The sequence below is a fragment of the Suncus etruscus genome, chromosome 7, assembly GCF_024139225.1.
Source record: "Suncus etruscus isolate mSunEtr1 chromosome 7, mSunEtr1.pri.cur, whole genome shotgun sequence".
Lineage (NCBI taxonomy): Eukaryota > Metazoa > Chordata > Mammalia > Eulipotyphla > Soricidae > Suncus > Suncus etruscus.
The window spans coordinates 16085428-16108546 of NC_064854.1; the positions used below are offsets into that span (position 1 = coordinate 16085428).

At 42.0% G+C, this 23119-nt stretch overlaps 1 protein-coding gene and 1 pseudogene across 2 annotated transcripts in view; both read right to left on the reverse strand.

Moving 5' to 3' along the window:
• Positions 1–23119, reverse strand: part of LOC126013285 (aldo-keto reductase family 1 member C15-like) — a 509781-nt gene that overhangs the window by 68149 nt on the left and 418513 nt on the right. The window lies entirely within an intron of this gene.
• Positions 434–8941, reverse strand: LOC126013593 (aldo-keto reductase family 1 member C15-like; annotated as a pseudogene).

Here is a 23119-nt window from a genome sequence, read left to right on the forward strand (position 1 = left end):
TGCTCAAGAGCATCCAGCACCTCCACATGTAAATTCAGGTACCAGGGGAGAAGCTGATAGATCCATGACAGCACTATGGACCCTTATAGTGCTGGGTGTTCCGTGTTCTCCCCAAATGGCTTACCCATGTGGCTCTGTGTGAAAAAAGAACCTCATGAGATTCAAAAGGAAGAGAAAGAGGAAACAAGACTTCCCAGATCTTTCTGCTGGGGGAAGTGTACAAATTTGATACAAAGCAGAGCTGAAGTAAGCTCATGTCATACCAATAGAAGATGGAACTATTGAAGATGCACCTAAGGACTCTGTTCAGACTCTCCCCTCTCCAGACTCTCTCCTCACCAGGACCCAAGGTGTAGATACAGCACAGAAAGTAAGTGAGCACATATTCAAGGTGAGAGAAAAGATCTCCATGCATGCCCTGATCACTCTTGGGTCACTGTTTCCCCATCTGGAAGTTTTCCCAGATTCTCTTCTCAGTGACGCTCTTGGCAAGCACCAGCCCCTGCAGCAACTGATAGTGCAGGGACACCTGCCCAGGGCTGTGATTGTGTTTCTTGGCAATGGCCTTTAGGACTGGCTCCTCCAGAAGATATGGGCTGTCTTTTGGAGCCCAGAAAACAAGACCCAAATGTGAGGTTGTGCACCAAATTGGAAGAAACCACTGTTATGAAAACAAGCAGATAGAGATATGCCCATGCAAAAGTATCAGACAATGGAATAAGTACATATTAGCAGTCTCATAGATAGACCTGGGACCCAGATGCTTAGCTGAACTCTAAGAAACATTCTCTCTAACCAGGGGTCTCAAACTCGCGGCCCGCGGGCCGTTTGCGGCCCTCCGTACAACATTTTGAGACCCTGCCCTAGAGGAATCTTTTTTTGTTTTGTTTTGTTTTAGTTGTTTGGGTCACACCCCCCTAATGTTCAAGGCTAACTACTGACTTTGCACTCAAGGATCACCCCAACATTGCCTCCTGTGGCTCCCAGGTAAATTAAGTTTGAGACCCCTGCCACTGATGTGAGCACTACAGGATATGACTTATCTAGATGGAAAAGGATATCGAGGCTAGGAAAAAAGTCTGAGAGGAAGCATGCTGAGATAATTTAGGAGAGGGAAGGTTCTGGAGGACTGTAGGATGAGGCCCACATAGTCCACTCATTAGTCATATTTGGACAGTCAAAATGCATGCATGTCATGTCATTAAACCCTCAACATCAAGTCACTCCAAGTAACATATTGGTAGAGAAAGTGACTCAAGTGGCAGAGAACACACACTGCATGCTGGTAGCCTGGAGGTCTGTCCCCTGCAAAATATGCCCTTCCCTGCTCTGTTGGCTGTGATACCCCCAGCAACATTCACCTAAAAATGAAATTTGGGAGCTTTTTGTTTGGAGTATAGGTACATAGAGACAAAACAAGGGTACAGAGAAGGCAGTGAGTACCTCAGCTCTGTCATGATACAATCATTCACTAATTCTAGTGTCTGAGTATTAATGTGGAGTTATTTAATAGTCAAACATTACAACTTAAAGCAAAGAGCTTTTCCATCTCTGGAAAGCTCAGGTAAGATGACATGGACACTCTCATTACCATTTTAGTTCCCTGTGGGACCCCAGGGTGCTGTGGGCCACAAGGACAATGTTCTTGGACTTGCAGAAGTCAAGCAGTTTGTGCTGGTTCAGCTAAGGACCTGCAAGGACCAGCAACAGATGTCAGAACCATGAGCCAGGGATAGTGCTAAAGGAAAGCTTTGCTGAGTTAAGAACAGACAGGAAGGTTGTTCAAGCAGGTCCTTCAACTGACCCTCTCACAAGCTTACCAGGGTATCATCTGTCAGATCTGAGGAAACTGGCTTCTTCTGCCTCTTTATTAGTGTTTAAAGCACTTCTACCATGTGGGGTCCTAAATACTATTTCCTACTGAAAGAGACCAAGGTCCAGATAGAAGTAACTGATTTAGGCCTAGGAAGAAAAGTTACAGGTTGAGTTCAGAGCATCTGACTTAGGAAAAAAGGTACAGAGAAGACAGGAGCATTCCCCAGACTGACTGCTCATATTGAATGAAGGCTCCAGACACTTCCAACCCCAAAGAACTTCCTGACTCCCACAGCATTGTCTCCCACCTGGAACCCCTCAAAAGGGGAAAATTGGCATGTGGGAACCTTATCTGTAGGAGGAGAGACTGTATTTCCATGACTGTCACTGACCCACCAGCAACTTCCAATACAGAACTCCATCAGGAATGGTGGACATTAAAATCAGAAAATTGACTATTCCAAATTCCAGTTATTTATATTATATGTAAAGATATGACTAGAATCTTAAGGTAGTGTTATTTCTTCTTATAAATTTAAAATTACTCTTTATGATGTTTTATAAAGATTCAATAAAACAATATACATAAATATTTTAAGTACTTGAATTTAGGTTTTATTTTTTTGTATTTGTTTAACAAAACTATTACTTGCAAATCCAAGTGATAGGAAGAGAACATGGAATATGCTGGTGCATGTGGGAGGCATTTCTACACACAGGGATGTCTCCTATTCTCACATGCACCTCTTAACCTCTTGTAGATTTTTCTCTCCCATCACAGTTCTACAAGGCTGGGCCAAGCCCACATCACTAAATTCCAGGACTATCCCTCTGGCCCAGGATCCTCTTAGGTTATTCAGCTGTAAAATCTTTTCATGGACTATTGACATCCCCTGACTCTCTCACTGTCTCTGGACCTGGCTGACTGGACTGTGAGTCTGGTTCTGCCTTCCCTGTTTGAACTCTGAGCTCTGAGCTTTCCCAGGAGCCCCCAGCTCTTTGAGCACAATTATCCCTGATTATATAAAGATGAGACTGTCCCCATCTAGTCCCTCCTGGGAGCTCCAGTCACAGTCCTGGCTGAGTCTCCTCCTCTTGTTTTTTCCATTTCACAGAACCTGTTGGATAGTGGGGATTGAGTTGGGAAGGAGGGAGCAGGATGGGAGCCCCCCATCCTATGCTCTCCTGGTTGTACACAGGCTTGTACTTGAGTCCTGGCTTGGTGAGGATCATCTCCAGCTGCCTGCATTGAAATTGGACACACAGAGAGACTTAGTTAACCCCGCATCTTTGTACCTCTCCAGAGGCACATGGGGACTCCTGTCATCAGTTCTGTCCTATGCCCAGAGCTGCACCACCACTGTGAACTCATCCCCTGAGATTGTCTTCCACAAGAGTCACCCCCAGCCTACTGCCAGGCCCAGTGCCATTAGGGGGTCTCATTACCTCACACCTCAAACTATGGTGGCACTAGGTATCACCCCTCACTCCATGCATTGTGCCTGCATCTCTGTGGATCTGTAAGGGTTCTCCATGCTTTGGGTTGTCCATTTGGAGGTGTTCCAAGGCCATGGGGTTCCAGGAAGGAACTCGGGCCTTTCCCACTCAACCCCTTAGGCCTTCTCCCCAAGTTCCTTGACACTCCAGAGTGGGACCCTAGAGACTGATGGCATCCACAATGGCGGTGCCTAGTCTGCCCTGTCAGAGTGGAGAAAATCCTGGACACTCTGAGGACTTCACACCCCAAACCCATTCACCTTCTGCTGAGGCCCCAGTACCTTCTCCCTGAGGCAGAGAAGATCCCTGGACAAAGGTCCCAGTCCCCTTGACTTGAAAGTCATTGAACCTTTGTTCATCTCCCATCCCCACTGAGCAGGGGGCCAGTCAACCTTAACAGAAATATTCCACAGACCTGATAGAAACGAAAAGCAGAGGTCAATCTCCACTGTGGCATGTCCAGATCTGATACCCACCTACTGGGCCCTAGACCCAGGATTTATCCTTCACCCACTGGTGACTTCTCCCAGGTGGGAGTCCTTTATCTGGGGGCCACACTCACCTCTAACATCTCACACAGGTCCATGGGCTCTAGGATCAGTTTCCCACCGGCATTCCTGGGCAGGAACTCCTCTCCTGGCTGTGGGACAAAGGACAGGGACAGCTTAAGACAGAAGAAGACAGAAGAGACATCTTGGTAACTGCAGCCTCACAGTTTGGGCCACTGCATAGCATGTTTACATGTGTAGTTGTACTTGTGTACACACATGTTTATACACTTGTGTCATGACAGCTACATGAGTCTTGTGTGTGTCCTTCAAGAGAAAACCTGGGAAGAGGAATGTCAAAGTGTCTGAGAACTGGGAACCATGAGCTCCCTTCAGAGCCCCCACATGCCCCTATTCCCCAGAACAGGTCCTACAGTGGGGGGATCAGGACTCATGTGGGAGCAGGTATTTCACCAGACTCTGTGTTAATCCATGTGTTTCTCTGCCACTGATGAGCTCAGCTCACAGGTGGAGAGCATGCAGGCCTGGTGCTGCTGACATATGGGGGACCAGCAAAGCCTAGGAGTGCTGTGGGAAACATCAGGACTCTTATTTGGAGCTAGGGAATGAGGTGCCCTGACCAGGCAGTCCTGAGATTTTGAGTTATTATGTTTGAGGATCATCATACTGAGAGCCCAGAGGCCCCTAGATTATACATGGGGGTGAGTTTGGCTATTGTGGAGAAGCAATGAGGCCCTAGATTTCTATCCCCTGAAACCTGGATTGTGGAAGTAAACATGGGGGTGGTGTGTGGCTTCCAGTGCTGAGGAGACAGACAGGCCCATATCGCCTCAGTAAATCTTCTTTCTGGGAACACAAAGCTATGGAGCCAAGAGCAGGTACCTTCAGGGCTATGAGAATGTGAATGAAGAAGAGGTCCATGTAGTCCAGTCACAATTTCTTCAAAGATCTTTCCAGGCATGGACAAACCAATTTATGTTGAAGGGTAAAAAGAAATGAGATTTGCTTTGAGTCTCCAGTCTTTGGGGGAATATTCAACATTAATGTATAAAAATGCAAATTTGACATTCCAGAAATCAGTCCAAGCATAGGAGACTTGGCTTTGTACATGAGAACCTCAATTCAGTCCCAGCTCATACAGTCTTTTAGGCACTGAGTTTGGAGTAACCTTTGAGCCCCATTGGATATGATTGAATAACTTAAAGTTAAATTAACTGAAAAATTAAAAGTGTATAACTATTTGAATGTGATAGGAAGATAAAGCGCATGACCAATAGTCAGAAGTTGACAGGAATCAGGCATATTGAAAAAAGGGGAAATTTTAAGTCTAAAAACAAGCTCTTATCTACTAGGAATAAAAACTTATACTTTTTTACAACACAGGGGCATCTCCCACCCTGAATGTATATCATGTGGAACCAAATTAGACCCCAGAAAATTAAGCACTGACCGTCCAGCTCTGACTCTTGGATCCCAGACATAGAAATGACAGAGTCCTCCACAACAGCTCCAAGAACCAAATCCCCTCCAGGGCATCCATAATGCTGCTGTGACACCAACATGCGCCAGTTCTAAATTGATAACCTGACAACAAAGAAATGGGAACAACTTGATCTAAGAGCAAGTTGTTCTTCCTCACCAGCCAACGATAAGACAAATTTAGAAGACACGTTACTCTTTGATCTGGGCAAAAACCAAGATTGCTATATACAGATGACTGGGTGTTACAACCAGGACTGGACAGTATGCATCCCGGGACCAACAACAACAACAACAACAACAACAACAAAAAGCACTAGCCTAGCTTTTGGTCTACAATCTGTTCAACAAACAAGATCTCCAATTCCAGAGGTCTGACTGAGACAATCACAACTGAACGAGTCTTCCGGAAGATTAACGAAAGACTCTATCCCAGGCTCCATCATAGGAGCAATGTAATGACCAAGACCACCAACTACAGAATATGGATTAAAATGACACTGAAGAAGCAGAACTGCTAGAACCACAAAGAAAGACTTCATCATAAGCTCCATTCCTTGAGCTGTACAGACACCAAGATCTCTAGATATAGAGGTCCGATTTTACCATCCATGACGAAGCAGAAGTCTTCTATACACCAAAAAAGCACTGAGGAGAGAGTAAATGATCATGCAAGGAGTCTATAGTTAATCCCATGACAGTATACTTCAGGGGTGGAGAAACCCTGTATTTCCTAGGTCAAGGGAATTCCCTCTATAATATCCCCAATAGTTACTGTGCCTATGTAGGGAGAAAAAGAAAAAGAAAAAAGCACAAAATACTCATTCTTCCACATATAAATTTATTGATTGATCGATTTTTTTTTTTTGTAGTTTTTTGGTCACACCCGGCACTGCTCAGGGGTTATTCCTGGCTCCAGGCTCAGAAATTGCTCCTGGCAGGCACGGGGGACCAATTGGGATGCTGGGATTCGAACCGATGTCCTCCTGCATGAAAGGCAAACGCCTTACCTCCATGCTAACTCTTCAGCCCCTGATTGATCGATTTTTATTGACATCTTTATTTTGGTGTAGATATTGAAGTTGATGTTTCCAATTTTTTTTAATTTTAATTTTATTTTATCTTTCTCTTTCTTTTTGAACTCTGGCATGGTTTGATTTCAGAACTGAGCCTATTGTGTGATGCTTGTCTTTATTGCTGTAAGTGCTCACTGGATATTTAATTTGATGTTTCTTTCTGTATTGATGTGGTGTTTCAATTACCTTTTTCATGTCCTCGCTCAAACTGAGGTTGAAAGCCTCTAGAAGAACTCTGCCATTTTCAGCTTATTTGATTTATTTTTTTATTTTTTCTATTTTTCACTCCATTCTTTTGCTTTTATTTCCTTCAAACAAAAGCACACAACTCGAATTATGGAGTTCCACCTCTCAAAGAGAGGGGGAAACAAGGGAGGGTACCAGGACCAAACAGATATATGATCACTAATAGTAAGCTAGACAAAGAGGGGACCACCTACTCTATCAACCCGGGGGGTGATGATGGGGGATATGGTTGCAAGAAGGGAACAGGGATAGGGGGAGGACAAATTTGATGATGTGTATTCCCCTAATTCAATGTCAACATGTACCTAAAATACTACTGTGAAAGATATGTAAGCCAATATGATCAAAATAAAAATTAAAAAAAAGAAGAAGTTGACAGGAACCAACACATCTGTACCTATGTCATTCCTCATGCTCAGAGTGGAAATTCTTCCCATACTGACCCCCAGAAGTTAGAAGGGTATTCTTAGCCTTGAACTCAGTGATGCCCATTGGGCTCTTCTCAGTAACTCACTCTCCACATGGCCCTCTCCCCTATATCTCCCAAGGAGACCTTGTTGCTGTGAGGATAACTGATGGCTTCTGTGGGATCAGTAAAATGAGGGGAAGTGGCCTTCCACATGGTGGGCATCAAACCTTGGAAGCCACATGGACCTCACATACTGTGTTTGAGACTCTGAATGAGAGCTGAGTGTTTTAAGAGCCTGTCAGAAAACTAGCTCTGAGAGGAAGAAAACTAGCTCTGGGCTGAAAGGCCCAGTCGGTTTTGATTTCCACCATCTAGTGATTATCAGACGACAGGGATGGAAGATGGTTCTAGAAACACCTCAGGTCTCTCAATCGACTGGGGAAACAGAATTTCTCCTCCAACAACAGCACACATTTTAATCAAGTCAAAGCTGATTTGGAGCCAAATTTCACATGGACTCCTTCAGACTAGGAGCAATACTCACAGCACCCCCAACACTCCCACATAACTTGGAGGTGTAGAACAAGTCCTCGCTCTTCACAGTGCCATCTACCATCTTTTCTCTCATTGCTGCTACCACTTCCTCCTCATTTTGATACACATAGGGAGCATCTATGTGCCAGCAGCCAACGTCAATAGCCACTTTGTTGGCCTCATAAGCTTTGCTTTTAGGAACCCGCAGGATGTGAATGAGGAGATTGTTGGTATCTCACTCAGAAAGAAGCATTTCCTCAGCTGCTGCTCAGGGGACACCTAAGAGGCGCATTACCTCCTCCTTGATGCCCTCCTAGTCTTTGTGGCTCAGCTCAACCTCCTTCTTCCTACACACCTCCTGACCAGGAATTAGGGGTGACATGGCATGGTGGGGAGCATGTTTCTGAGCATCCTGAGTCTCTGACTTGTCACAGCCAGAGCAGGACAAGTAGGGTCTCAGCAAATTTCCTCCTCTGACTGAAGGACTTGGAACCAGGTCAGGCCTGAGTGGGACTGTCACACCCCCGATTCTCTATATCTGCCTGCTGATTTGGGCCCACAGAGCAAAGGGATCCAGTTTCCTTCTGCCCCTATTAACATCAGCTTATTCTGTTCTGAGCCTGAACAAAATATTTTTTATTTAAACCATTGTGATTCACAGTTACTTATAGTTGGTTTTTAGACATACAATATTTCAGCACCAATCCCATCACCAGTGTCAGCCTCTCTTCCCCAATATTCTCAGAGTCCACCCAGGCCACTACTTTCTGCCCCAACTTTCCTGCATGACAGGCCTTTTTTAAAAGTTGATTTTAATGTTTGCCAGTCAAGTATCTTAACCCCTTATATCTCTGCCCCAACACTGAGACTTTTTGATAAATTGGTAGCTTGGAAAATCACTATGTGAACAAGAATAAGTTTGCAATTTATGTATGTGAAATATGAAAAATGTGAACTAACACAATAACATAGAACTTGTGTGTTCTCTGGGAAACAGCGTGGATTTTAGGAACATGACCAGTGGGAGAACAACCTTTGTTTGTACAAAATATACCCTTGTCTCCGTATGCTTTAAAACTTTCTCTTTAATGTTTCATTTTATGATTTGGGGACCATAACAGGCGGTGCTCAGAGTTTACCTCAGTCTCCTTACTCAGGAATTACTCCTGAAGATGCTTAGGGGATTATATGGGATGATGATAATCAAACCTGGGTTGGCCATGTGCAAGGAAAACACCCAACACACTGTACAATGACTCCTGTCCACTTCTATTTCTATTTTTAAATTTTTATATTTTAAGCACCACGATTTACAAAACTGTGAATGGTAGGTTTTCTACATGTAACATCCCCAAACTGCCCATCAGACTGTCCATGTCCCTATACCACTGTTTTAGAGTCACTCCTTCTCCCCTGTGGAGCACTTCCTACTGATGATGACCAGTTCTCAGTTTCAGTTGCCTTGGGAATTTGTTATTCCCCTATTATGTTTCTTTTGTTTATTTGATTAGTTGGTTTGGGGGCCACACACAGTTGTTTCTCTGGGACTTTCTCTGGGCTCTGCACTTAGGGATCACTCCTGGTGGTCTTGGGGACTAGATGTGGTACCTGGAATTGAACCCAGGTTGATTGCACGCAAAGCATATGCCCTGCTGTACTTTCATTCCAGTTCCTCTAATATGTTTCCCTATATTTCACATAGTTTCTTTTTTTATTACTTTAATTATGACAACAAAGATGCAAAGAAAGAAGACAGGGTAAAGTTATTGTGGAAGCACAATCACCCATAAACAGAATTCTCGGTAGTCCCATCGATGATATCCCATCCTTGAACTTTCAGCCAAAGAACATTAAGAAAAACAAAACTGAACCCATGTACAATACAATTACTTTGTCCCACAAATCCCCAGTTGTAGTACATACGATTTCTTAGCAGCACACAATATAATCTAAAGACATTAGACTTATGTAACTCCTTAAACATTGAGGGCAAAGTACATTTATCTAGTTCCATGCACATGCTTACTAGTTTAAGTTAACCTCAAAAGTTTTAGTTTTAAGGGTTGGAGTCAAGGGAACATAGTAAAAAATGGTGTTAGAGTGGCATTTGTTTGCATAGGCCCACCAAAATATAAGGGACATGGAAAGAAAAATTATGGTCTAAATACAAGGAGACCCTACCCCTGAAGTTTCCTGGCACAGGACTGACTCTAGGCTCCAGGCAAACTAGTTTGTCCAATCCAAGTCATCGTCTGTAGTGGCAATACACCTCCATTCCTCACATAGTCTCTGTTGTTGGTATCATGCTTCTGTATTAAAGATCCTGGAGTCTGCATATCCCATATTGCAGTCAGGATGGTGCAGAGCATCCTCTCATTTCACCTCACACTTAAGGGGCAATAGAGAGAACAATGTCCTGTAGAGCAGGTCATTGTTGTTGTCAAGTCTTCTCAGTGTAAACGGAAGTCTCTTTTTAGGAGGTGGATGTCAGACCCTTGGTAGTGTCTTTCCTGGTAGAGGACTGCTTCCAGCTGTTGCTATAAAAGACATTGAATGTTTCGTAGATACCAGATGCCTGGTTCCGGCGTGAATGGAGGATGCCCATTCTTCTGAGGCCTGTGCCAGGTCATTATATCAATGTTCAGGGTGTAAGGTACATTGTACTGAGATTTATTAGATAAGAACTTATCTGTATCTATAGTGTTTTCCCATTTTAATGTGTCTATGCAAACAAGGATCAATGCCATGAAGTGTTATCGGCGCATCTGGAGGCAATAGGAACAAGACCAGCAATTTCCATGACATAGTTCAATCATAGGCATTAAACTGAGGGGCAGTTCCACCAACAATCCTTACTGAACAGCTTACAAAGAAAAGACAAGATGAAAAGTGGATAGAAACATCATGGTAGAAGAATATATAGAGAGTTACAGCAGTTAAAGAAAATACACATAAAATATTCAAAAGATATATGTGTTCAATATGTGTTCAATTTATGTCCTTCTAAATAGTTCTGGGATTGTTAGATCCACTGTATGTCTTTGGTCTGAGATTAGAACTGTGTGTTACTGAAGTTAAGAAGGGTAAATCTGGGGTACTGATGGTTGGGAGGAGCATCTAGCGCCCCTGCGCGGTTTGCAACATGTAGACTGGTATGAAATTGCCAGTGACAGCCTGAGTATAGCTGAGCAGCTATCTGCCACCCCCCAGATAAAACTCCACCCCCTAAGCCAATCTCTGGAGCCGGTCTGGAAGTGGGGAAAACCCAGGGTGCCCCATCAGGTCCTCCCAGGAACCCACCTGGAGATCCGGAGGAAAGAGGGAGAGGGGGGTCGGGTGACCCAGGTCCAGGCCCCCCTACCCTAGGCCGGGCCAAGAGGCCCCTGGCACATACGGAGGTCTGCCAGGGGCCAGCCCGTGCCGGCTGAAAATCCTGCTCCAGTTCACATAGTTTCTTAATCCAAACATCTGTTATTGCGCAGTTGGGTTGTTTTCCTTTTAGCCTCTTGAATTCGGGTGTATGCACTCCTCAGTTCTTGGGACTTATCAGTAATAATTTCTTTGATAAATGATCTTATTTTTGTCTTTTTAAAATAATTATCTTTATTTAAACACCATAATTACAAATATGATTATAGTTGTATGATTACAGTCATGTAAAGAACACCCCCCTTCACCAATGCAACATTCCCACCACCAATTTCCCAGATCTCCCTCCTCCCCACCCCCCCCACACCTGTACTCGAGACAGGCTTTCTACTTCCCTCATTCATTCACATTGTTATGATAGTTTTCAGTGTAGTCATCTCTCCAACTGCACTCATCACTCTGTGTGATGAGCTTCATGTCATGAGCTGCACCTACCAGCCCTCATCTCTCTTGTCTCTGAGATACTGTTAAAAATGTCTTTCATTTTTCTTAAAGCCCATAGATGAGTGAAATCATTCTGCATCTTTCTCTCTCCTTCTGACTTACTTCACTCAGCATAATAGATTCCATGTACATCCATATATAGGAAAATTTCATGACTTCATCTCTCCTGACGGCTGCATAGTATTCCATTGTGTATATGTACCACAATTTCTTTAGCCACTCATCTGTTGAAGGGCAACTTGGTTGTTTCCAGAGTCTGGCTATTGTAAATAGTGCTGCAATGAATATAGGTGTAAGGAAGGGATTTTTGTATTGTCTTTTTGTGTTCCTCAGGTATATTCCCAGGAGTGGTATAGCTGGATCGTATGGAAGCTCAATTTCCAGTTTGTGAAGGAATCTTCATATTGCTTTCCATAAAGGTTGTACTAGACGGCATTCCGACCAGCAGTGAAAAAGAGTTCCTTTCTCTCCACATCCCCGCCAACACTGCTTGTTTTCCATTTTTGTGATGTGTGCCAATCTCAGTGGCGTGAGGTGGTACCTCATAGTAGTTTTGATTTGCATCTCCCTGATGATTAGTGATGTTGAGCATCTTTTCATGTGCCTTTTGGCCATTTGCCTTTCTTCTTTTTCAAAGTGTCTATTCATTTCTTCTCCCCATTTTTTGATGGGGTTAGTTGTTTTTTTCTTGTATAGTTCTGTCAGTACCTTGTAAATTTTGGATATTAGTCCTTTATCTGATGAGTATTGGGTGAATAATTTCTCCCGCTCAGTGGGTGGCCTTTGTATTCTGGGCACTATTTTCTTTGAGATGCAGAAGCTTCTCAGCTTAATATAGTCCTATCTGTTTATCTCTGCTTCCACTTGTTTAGAAAGTGCTGTCTCCTCCTTAAAGATGCCTTTAGTCTCAATGTCCTGGAGTGTTTCACCTATATGTTGTTCTATATACCTTATAGTTTCAGATCTGATATCAAGGTCTTTAATCCAGTTGGATTTTACCTTTGTACATGGTGTTAGCTGGGGGTCTGAGTTTGCTTTTTTACAAGTGGCTAACCAGTTGTGCCAACACCACTTGTTGAGTAGGCTTTTCTTGCTCCATTTAGGATTTCTTGCTCCTTTATCAAAAACTAGGTGGTTATATGTCTGAGGAACCTTCTCTGAGTACTCAAGCCTATTCCACTGATCTGAGGGTCTGTCTTTATTCCAATACCATGACCTCCACCACATTACCCCACTTTTTTTCCTGACCTGGAAGATAAATGCTGACAGCTGTAACCTGAGCCCCAGGTTCCAAAATGAAAATTTGGTGAGAAGCAGGTCTGGAAGCAAATATTGATGCAGAAAATAATCCACACAGTGAAAAGGTACAAGAATGGGTTTAGTAAATCCAACTCTCAAGCCGAGAATCCCACCACACAAGCCATCTGCTTCTAAGAAGAAAAGCAGCTAAGTGGAGGAATACTGAAGCAATGAGTGCCTGCCTTCCTCAGACCTCTGCTTTTATTTACAAGAATCAGGCCACACCTAGGGTGGGAGCAGAATATCAAGTAGGGAATAATCGAATATCCCATCACCAGATCACACCCTAAGGTAGAGTATGAATATTGATTAGGGTGGGACCAGTATTCTAACAGACAGGGCTTATGAGCCTGGTCCTGCCTTTCCCTGGCTGTGTGAGCTTGCCCAGGACAGAGCCTCCAGCTCCATGAGCAGAATTGTTCCTGATCATACAGGGACAAGATTGTTCCTAACCAGGCCATCACAAGAGTTCCAGTCACAGAACTAGAACAAGTCTCTTCTCCCTGTTTCAAACAGGACTTGCTGAAGAGTTAGGGGCTGGGAAGGAAGGGGATGATGGGGGCCCTGTCTCAAGCTCACCTGGTTGTACATGAGCTTGTTTTGAGCCCTGGCTTGGTAAGGACATCTCCTACTATTTGTGGTTAAAGTTGGGCATGCTGATAGACCTTGTCCTTGTTAATTCTGCATCTTTGCACCTCTCTAGGGCCTGAAAAGGCACATGGAGACCCTTGTCATCCACCCTGCCCAAAGCTTACCCACCACAGTGAACTGAGCCTCTAAAACTATTTCCCCAAAGAGTCACCCCTTCTCACAGGCAGGATCAGTACCATTAGGTATTCTCATCACCACATACTCTAGCCTACAGTGGGGCTCAGGACTGTTGGGGATAACCTCATGCATGATGCCCTAATTTCTGCGGGAACTGTTGTAGCTGTCAATGTTTTATGGGATCCACCCGACCACAGCAGGCACTTGAAGCAGATATGGGTGTCCCTGGGCTGCAGACTGCATTCACCTCCCATGTCTTACATAGGTCCACATTCCCAAGGATCACCTTCCTGCTAACATCACGGGCAGGAGATTCTCTTCCAGTTGTGGAGAAGAGAAGACAGAGAAGACATCTTGGTCACTGGAGTCTCATAGTGTATGTGAGTATGTGTGTGATTATGTGTGGTGGCTGTACTGAGTCCTGTGTACATGAGATATAAATTTTGTATATGTATGTGTGTCATGAATGTGTCATGTGTGTGCTCCCCAAAAGTGCTATGAGAAAAGGAAGGTCAGAGTTCCTGAGAATTGGAAACCATGAACCCTTTCTTTCATTTGCCTAGAATAGTCCACAAATTGGGAGAATCAGGACTCTCAGGATCGCCAGCTGTAGACAAAGGAGTCTGTATTGATTGATCCGAGCTCCTTCTCAGAGATGAGAAAATAGAGAGCACATGGTATGTATGTTCAATAGAGAACATACCTGAACTTTATTCTGAAGTGGGACCTGAGGACCTGAGAGAGGACTAACCTAAAGAGAGGCCTGAAGTATCTCCCTTGGATATGTTTGAGTTGGGTACTCAGGGAGCCTCAATATCAGGAACCCAGAATCACACACACACATCTTCAGATATTGTGGCAGAGTTTGGCTGTTCTACAAAAAGTTAAAAAATCGCTGATTTTCATTCCTTGAACCCTGAGGTAATAGAAATAGCACCTAGGTGGTACGGTGGCTACTAGGCTCACAAAAGCATTAACTCCTTCAACAACCCACCCAAACCATCCCATTAAGCCTCTTTTCTTGGTCTCTTGGTAACACCAAAACAGAAAGCCTGAAGGGGTTGCCAGGAGTGGTGATCAAGTCTCCTCCTTCAGTAAGTGCTGCTACCTTTAAAGTATGAATGAGGAAGAGGTCCAGGTAGTTCATTCCAAGTTTCTTCAAGAACCTTTCCAGGTTAAAAAAAATAGTCCAAAGCTGCAGAGTTAAAAAACTGATAAGAGGCAACTTATCATCTACACTGGGGACCAAATTTAAATATGGTATGGAAAGTATGGACAGAGAGCTCAGAAAACAAGACCCTCAACTTTGCCTCTGATTGTTCAAACCACTACCACCTGGTCCACACAGCAAGGCCAAAACCAGAGCTCCTTCACCAAGAGCCATGCTTGAGTGCCTATGCACCAAGTCAGGGACAGAAGCTCAGTCTTATTGTCAGTGATCCAAAAAACACCAATCAAGAAGGAGACAGACCCTCAAACTATACTTAAGGGATAAGGTTCTCCAGAGTCAAGTTTGATCCACAAGCACCTCACATACCCTGGTGGTATAGAAAATGTCCTTCCTCCTCACAGTGTTATCCATGATCTTCTCTCATGACTGTTCTCACCTCCTCTACAGATAAGCACAGTAGATGTGCCTAATGCCAACATTAATAGCGACTCTACTGGCCTCATAAATTTTGCTCTTATAGACCTGCAGGATATGAATGAAGAGAGTGTTGGTATATCACTTAGAGACACCATCATTACCATCATCCCCAAGAGGCCCATCACCTCCTCCTTGATAACTACTGTAGCTCACTTTAGCCTCCTTCCCACATACCTCCCTGCTTGGACATTAGGGGTGATACTTGGCAGAGTGAGCAGCTTGAGTCTCTGCCTTGTCATAGCCCAGAGCAGAATAAGGAGGGTCGCAGAAAACTCTCTTCTCTGACAGGAGAATTTTGAACTGGGTCAGGACTGAGAGGGGCTGCCACATTCCTGATTTTCTCTGACCAATACTATAGCCACCTACTAGTTTGGGCCCAGAAAAAAAAAGGTTCCTTCTCTCTTATGCCCCTTAAACACCATCCACTTGTGTTCTGACATCAAGGAAGCCTAGAATAGACCAAAACAACCCACTGGTCCCCACATCCAAGGATGTGGACATGTCTTAGAAGAGAAGGACAGGACACAGGCCCAGGACAGAGGTGTCCAGGGACTTGGGGTGTTAGTGAACAGAAGCCCTGGACTATGATCTGTATTTATAGGAACTGCGCTCCCCCCATACCCACAGAGGATTCATGACTCATAATGATTTGGTAAGCATATTTTTGTTATTAGGTTACTCCTGATGTTACTCAGAGGACCAAACAGGATGCTGCGATCAAACCTGGGTTGGTTGTGTGCAAGGCCAGGACTTTGCCTGTCATGCTATGGCTCTAGCATTATAACCTTCTTTTAAAAAATTGATTGAGGTTCTATGTTTTACATACTATTCATGATGGTTTCCCATGTATATAATTTGGACACACATCCATCACTAGTGTACCCTCAAGCTCCTGTCCCAAGAACTATTATTCTCACACAGTTCTTTTTCTTTTCTTTTCTTTTCTTTTTTTCCTTGATTTTTGTTACCGTACCTTCAAGTTCTGAGCTCCTACCCTTGTGTTCAATGTCAAGGCTAATAGAGGAGTATAAGAAGAGGGAGTGGAAGAGAGAGATAAAAAGAGACTGACATGATATTTCTTGTATTAATTTTGAAGGCAAAAACTCTGTTTCTTTGTATGTGTATTATAGATGAAAGTGAGCATTCTATCATTTTTGACATGGTATTACCAAAACAAATCTTATTTTATAGAATTTTCATTTAATTGGAATAAATTCAGCACTTAACACAAATGAAAGATTCTTAAAAATCCAGAGACACAAACATTAAACAAATATTGATCAAGTTAACATGATCTATGAGTATTCTTCAATAAAAAAAAATAATTGTGAGATGTCTGTTTAACTGAAAAGGAATTTAGCATTTTAACAAATAAAACATCTAATTTTAATTTTACTTGGGATTACTAGGAAAATAAGGTCATTTTATTTCTGAAAAAAAAAAATGTCAATTCAGGGTAGTAGCTCAAATATATGCAACATGATTTGCAGAAGAAGGCCCAGTTGAGGCCCAGAAAATGAAATCTAATCAAAAACTTCCCATGAAAACTTAAAGCCATGAATAAGAGCAAGGCCCTGAAGCACTACTAAGTTTGATAACCAATAATTCACAAATTAAAAAATATTTTTAATGGTCAGAAAAACAGCTTTAGATAATGGCTTACTTTCTAATGTTTGGTGAGGTACTTTTCATTTAAATTATTTTCCAAACAAAATAAATAGGTCTGAAATACATTTTTATATTTTAGACTTTGATCATACTGGGAAACAGATTCTCTGATAACATAGAAAACAGTGCTTCCTGGTTAAAATAAAGGTTTTGAGCTCTTCGAAGGTAGTTCTAGTTGTCCGCGTATAATCTAACATGTCACCAAGGCTCCAGAAAAACCATGTGGAAAATCTCAGTAATCGTCATTGACAAACCAAACCAAACCAAACAAAAAAACAGCCAAAGATTGTATAATCAGGCAACACTTTATATTCCAGAATATCTGTAGTTGTGACATTAAGTAGGTGAGTGGATGAAGAAATAGTGTCCTATGATGTGTTGAGTAATGCAGAGATCAGGCTAGGTACTTTTTAAACCTTACAATTATACAAGTTATTGTATTATTATGGCACTTTCCTACTTTGGCAGGGATTTATAAATATTAGTCAGTGACAGATTTAAGAAGGTAAAACTATGCTTGTTAAGAACTTTTAAATGCTAATTGAGAAAGAAACAAAATTATCTTCCAAGAAATTGAAGAAACAGAAACATTCCCAAATAGAAACTATGAAGCTAATATCACCCTAATAACAAAAGAGCCATAAAAAGAGAACAAAAAGCCAGTATTGTTGATGAACAGAGACACAAATATTCTCAACAAGATCCTAGCAAATAATTCAACAGCCCATTAAGAAGATCATATACCATAACTAATTAGAACTCATTCCAGGGGTGCAAAGATAGTTTAACATATGAGTCAATCAATATAATTCACCATATCAATAAAAGGGAAATTAAAATTATATAATCATATCAATACATATCAATTCAGATAAATTATTTGGCAAGTTTCATAACCTTTTTATGATAAAACTCTCAACAAGATGGCAATTAAAGAAACATTTTTTTTTGTTTTGGTTTTTGGGTCATATCTGGCAACACTCAGGGGTTACTCCTGGCTCTATGCTCAGAAATCACTCATGGCAGGCTTGGGGGACCATATGGGATGCTGAGATTCAAACCATCACCCTTCTACATGCAAGGCAAATGCCTTACCTCCATGCTATCTCTCTGGCCCCAGAAACATTTTTTTAAATTTTATTTCTTTATTTATTTTGGTTTTGGGGCCACATCCTGTGGTGCTCAGGAGTAACTCCTGGCTTTGTACTCAAAAATAGCTCCTGTCAGGTTTGGGGGACCATATGGGATGCTGAGGATCAAACCCAGGTCCGCCCTGGGTTGGCCTTGTGCAAGGCAAATGCCCTATTACTGTGCTATCTCTCCAGTACCTGAAGGAACTTTCTTAAATATAGTCAAGACCATTGATAATTTGCCCATTGCAAATACAATACTTAATGCGGAAAAGATAAAAAGATTTTTCTCTAAGATCTAGCATAAGATAAGGCTGCCTTCTCACCACTTCTATTCAATATAGTACTGGATTGTCAAGCAATCAGGCAAGAAAAACAGATCAAGGGCATCCAGATATGAAACGAAAAAGTCAAGCTCTCACTGTTTGCAGATGATAAGATACTATATTTTTGAAATCCTAGACTCTACCAAAAAGCTTCTAGAAATGATATATTTGTAAAACAGTAGGCTACGAAATTCACAATATTTATATGCAAATAATAAAAATGAAGAAAGATACTTTAAAAACAATCCCATTCACAACTGTACCTCAGAAAATCAAATAACTCAGTGTCAATTTAACTGAAGAGGTTAAAAACCTATTCAAAGAAAACTACAAAATACAGACTCAAGAGATAAGAGGACAAAAGGAAATGGAGACATTTACCCTGTTCATGAATTGCAAGGATTAATATAATTAAAATGGCAATACTTCCCAAAGTATTGTACAGATTTAATGCAATTTCTTTAAGAATACTCGACATTATTCAAAGGAGTGAATCAACTACTATTGAAATTTATTTGGAAAATTAGTGCCCACTAATAGCTAAAATAATCCTTGGAGGAAAAAGATGGGAGACATCAGTTTTCCCAACTTTAAATTATAATATAAAAATGTATAGTTAAAACAGCCTAGTATTACTACAGATAAAGACTTGGATTGGACAACCTAGTATGCCTGGATCTTAGAGTTGGTCTTATGCCAGAAAACTTCAGCCATAAGGTCTCCTTGTATTTAGGCCAAGGGTTTTCCTTTCCATGTCCCCCATATTTTGGTGGGCATATGCAAACAACAAGTGCCAATCTAACACTGTTTTTACTGTGCTCCTTTGACTCTAATTCTTAAAAAAACACTTAGACTTCTGAGGTTAACTTAAACTAATATGCATGTGCCTGGAACTGTAAAAAAATTATACAATGCCTTCAATGTTAAAGGAGTTACATAAATTTTTATGATTTTAGATTGCTTTGTGTACTGCTAAGAAATGTTATAATGTACTACAATCTGGGGACTTGAGGGACAAAGTAATTGTGCATGAGTTCTGTTTTATATTTCTTAATGTTCTTTGGCTGAAAGTTCAAAAGTAAGGTATCAGCAAGGGGATTTTTTCTGAGAATTCTGTTTATGGGTGATTATCTTTCCACTGTAACTTTACCTTGTCCTCTTTCTTTGCATCTTTGTTCTTATAATAAATAATAAAAAATTAAAAAAAACAGTCTGGCATTGGAATATAGATAGACCCTTAAATCAATGGCATAGACTTGAGTATTAGGAAACTGACACTCAGGTATACATTCTTTGATAAGGGGGATAGAAACATGAAATGGAACAAAAAAAGCCTTTTTAACAAGAGGTGTTGAGGTAACTGGTAAACTACATGCAAAAATGAACCAACATCTCTCTTTAACAACACATGCACAAAGCTCAAATATAAATGGATTAAATACCTTGACATCAGACCTGAAACCATAATGTACATAGAGGAAAACATAGGCAAAACACTCCATGACATTAAAGATAAAGGCATCTTTAAAGATGAAAAACCGGAGCCTATGAGGTAGCACTAGAGGTATCTGCCTTGCAAGCCAAGGAAGGACCTCGGTTCGATCCCCCGGAGTCCCATATGGTGCCCCCAAGCTAGGGGCAATTTCTGAGCGCTTAGCCAGGAGTAACCCCTGAGCATCAAACGGGTGTGGCCCAAAAAAACAAAAACAAAAACAAAAAAGATGAAAAACCACTGTCAAAGCAAGTAGAAGAAAAGATAAACAAATGGGACTACGTTAAACTTAGAAGCTTCTGAATTTTAAAGAAATACATAAATATACAACATCCACATATACAAGACAGACAATACTAGAATACATAGGCTACCAGCAGAATTGGAGAAATTTTCACCCAAAGCAATCTGATAAGGGGTTAATAGCTAATATAGAAAAGGTACTGATGGAACTTGCCAAGAAAAAATATCTAACCCCATCCCAAAATGGGAAGATGAAATAAATAAGTGTTTCTCAAAGAATATGGATGCTCAAAAGGCACATGAAAAAATGCTCCACATTGATTTATCTAAAACAAGTCTCTACCTAACTTCCTTTTTCCATTCACCCATCCTTTTGACATGTTAAACGACTACCTAGACTTGATAGCTTGAGATAGGTACTTTAGTCTGTCACTTGACTGTCCCATTCCTGGTTGTCCATTAAGCTGGTCACAGAAGATGGCAGGAGAGGTCTGTTTGGAGGGCTCTTGCGCCATGAGGCTGAAAGCACTGATCTTGCCTTTCTCCCTTATATCTGTCTTAGTTTATAATTCTCACCATGACCCTTTTCAGACCCATTCCCACAGAGTTAGATTACTGCAATTAGAGCCTTACATACATCACTAATTATCAGGGAGATGCAAATCAAAACAACAATGAAGTAGCATCTCACAAAGAGCCAAAAAATGCACCAAAAACAAAAACAAACCAAGAACACCCAGTGTTGTCATGGATTCAGGAAGTAAGGAACTCTCATTCACCACTGGAGGGAATGCTGTCTAGTCCAACCTTTCTGGAAATCATTATAGATATTCCTCAAAAGAATGGAAATTGAGCTCCCATGTGATCCAGCAATGCTACATCTTGGAATATACTCTAGAAACAATAACAAATAAAACACAATGCAATAATACCCTCTGCAGTCCTATGTTCAATGCAGTACTATTTACAAGATCCAGAGTCTAGAAACAACCCAGACATCTGACAACAGACGAATGGCTAAAAACTATAGTACATCTACACAATTGAATACTATGCAGCCACAATTAAAAATGAAGTCATGAAGTTTGCTTGTACATTGATAGATATGAAGATTATGCTGAGTGAAATGAGTCAAAGGAGAGGGAGAGACAGAATAATCTCACACATTTGTGGAATATAAGAAAAAAATAAGGCAGTCTTGTGTTAGTCACAAGCTAGTCACAAATATTGGTGAGGGCAGTTAGGGCAGAGAAAGGTCTACTATGACAAAGATAGTTGTGATTTATTACTTTGGAAAAGAAGTAGGAGATGAAAAGTAATAAAGTGACATGTATGGTAGAATTTATTATAGTGCAAACCACAGTGGCAAAATGGAAAGAGAGAGAGGCAAAGTTCTTGCCTCAGAAACAAGATTTGGTGTGGGTGAATAAAAAAGGAACCAGGACGTTGATGGACGACACAGTGTACTGTTGAAGACTGGTGTACATTCTTTGACAGAAACTCAAATATGTACTATTTGTATCCAAGGTGCTTAAATCACTTATTAAAGTATGATAAAAGCTTTCACATGACAAAAATTGCTTTTAACAGAGTTAATAGGAAAATGGTAATTTGAAAAAAATATTTATTAAAAAGAGAAAAGAGAGGCAGTGCTTATAATCTAAAAGAATGCTTCTGAAAGGTTCGGACGTCCTAATCTAGCTGCCCGACACAGAGAAATGAAGAGGCTGATGAGTCCCAGCAAACGCTTTGAAAAGTGCTTTAATACTGACCATTCGGAATGGCCAGGGTCAGTGGATTACCAGAATAGGACCGGAACCAAAAGACCGCGTGGGTCCCTCGTCACCCCCTTATATAGGATGGGAAGTGGGAGGGGAAGGAGAGTCCTTGAGGGCTGGACTTCCGCTATGATAACATGAATCATTGGTGAGGTAGGGGTAGAGGTAGGGCCGAGGCAGTGACGACTTCCTTAAAGGCGGAGCCAAGGTAGTGACGACTTCCTTAAGAGGCGGGACACCCACCAAGGTTGGTGGTGGGGGGGGCTGATTTCCCTTTTCAATCCCCACTTCTTGTAATGGGGCTTCTAATCCTAGAAGCCAATGTGATTTAGGGGCCTCCACTTTCTGATATTCCTGGTCATAATTATTTGCATGAGTTAACCCTGCATGGGCCAATGGCTACCAGAAGTAAAAAGGCTCAGGAGGGGCCCCAGTAGGGGTATTAGATAGGGGAGAATTTCACCCCATAAAGACCATAAGGGACCATTTAATAGCTTCTTATTTTGGCCAGCTACTCTTGATGGTGCTTGATTTTGTTTCACACATTTGAAATTAACTCTTGTGAGAGTCTGTTATTTCTGTTTAGCCCTGCTAGACCTGCTTTCCTAGTTACCAATTTACCTGCAACTTCTGAGCCCTACCAGTAGAGTGCTCAGACCTAGGAGTGCCTAAGAAATGTATGCTAGACAGAGGGATGGGCTCTGTCCCTGGGATGATGTCAATGTTGGGGAGCACTAATGCTGGGATGCATAAGCCAAATTTTTACCACATATTTATACCCGTTCCGGAGGTAAATACCCTGGGCTAGAGGGAGCAGGCAGGACTTCTGAGCACTGAGTACCTCCTACCTGACCCAGGTTTACGAACCAGATTTGGTGCTGTTATGAATAGCAAACAGAAGATTCAAAGCTAAACGGGACTACCTTTTGACATAAGTACAGCTAGAAGAAGCAAAGGTTAGATTACCTAGTCAGACAGGGACAGCCAGAGGCCAATTTCCCCCCCACCCCCAAGAGGGAGGCAAAGGCTGAGGTTTTGCTTTACACCCCCATTTTGGCTCCCCCACCACCACATGGGAAGAAGTAGGGGACCGGAGGTAAGCGGTTCTAGTTTCACACAAGCCTACTATTGATTTGATGCCCCCACCCTTCAGTCACAGGGGTTTCCATATAGTCTTTTCACCAGTCCATCTGGGTGCATGACCTGATTAAGCCCTTTTTTAGCAAGTGCCAGGGAGAGCATTGCCAGAGTCAGTGAGTGCATTAGGGCTGAAGTGTGCCCGCCGGACCCGTATCTTGAGGGGATCCTCAGTGTGCTCCACTTTCCAGG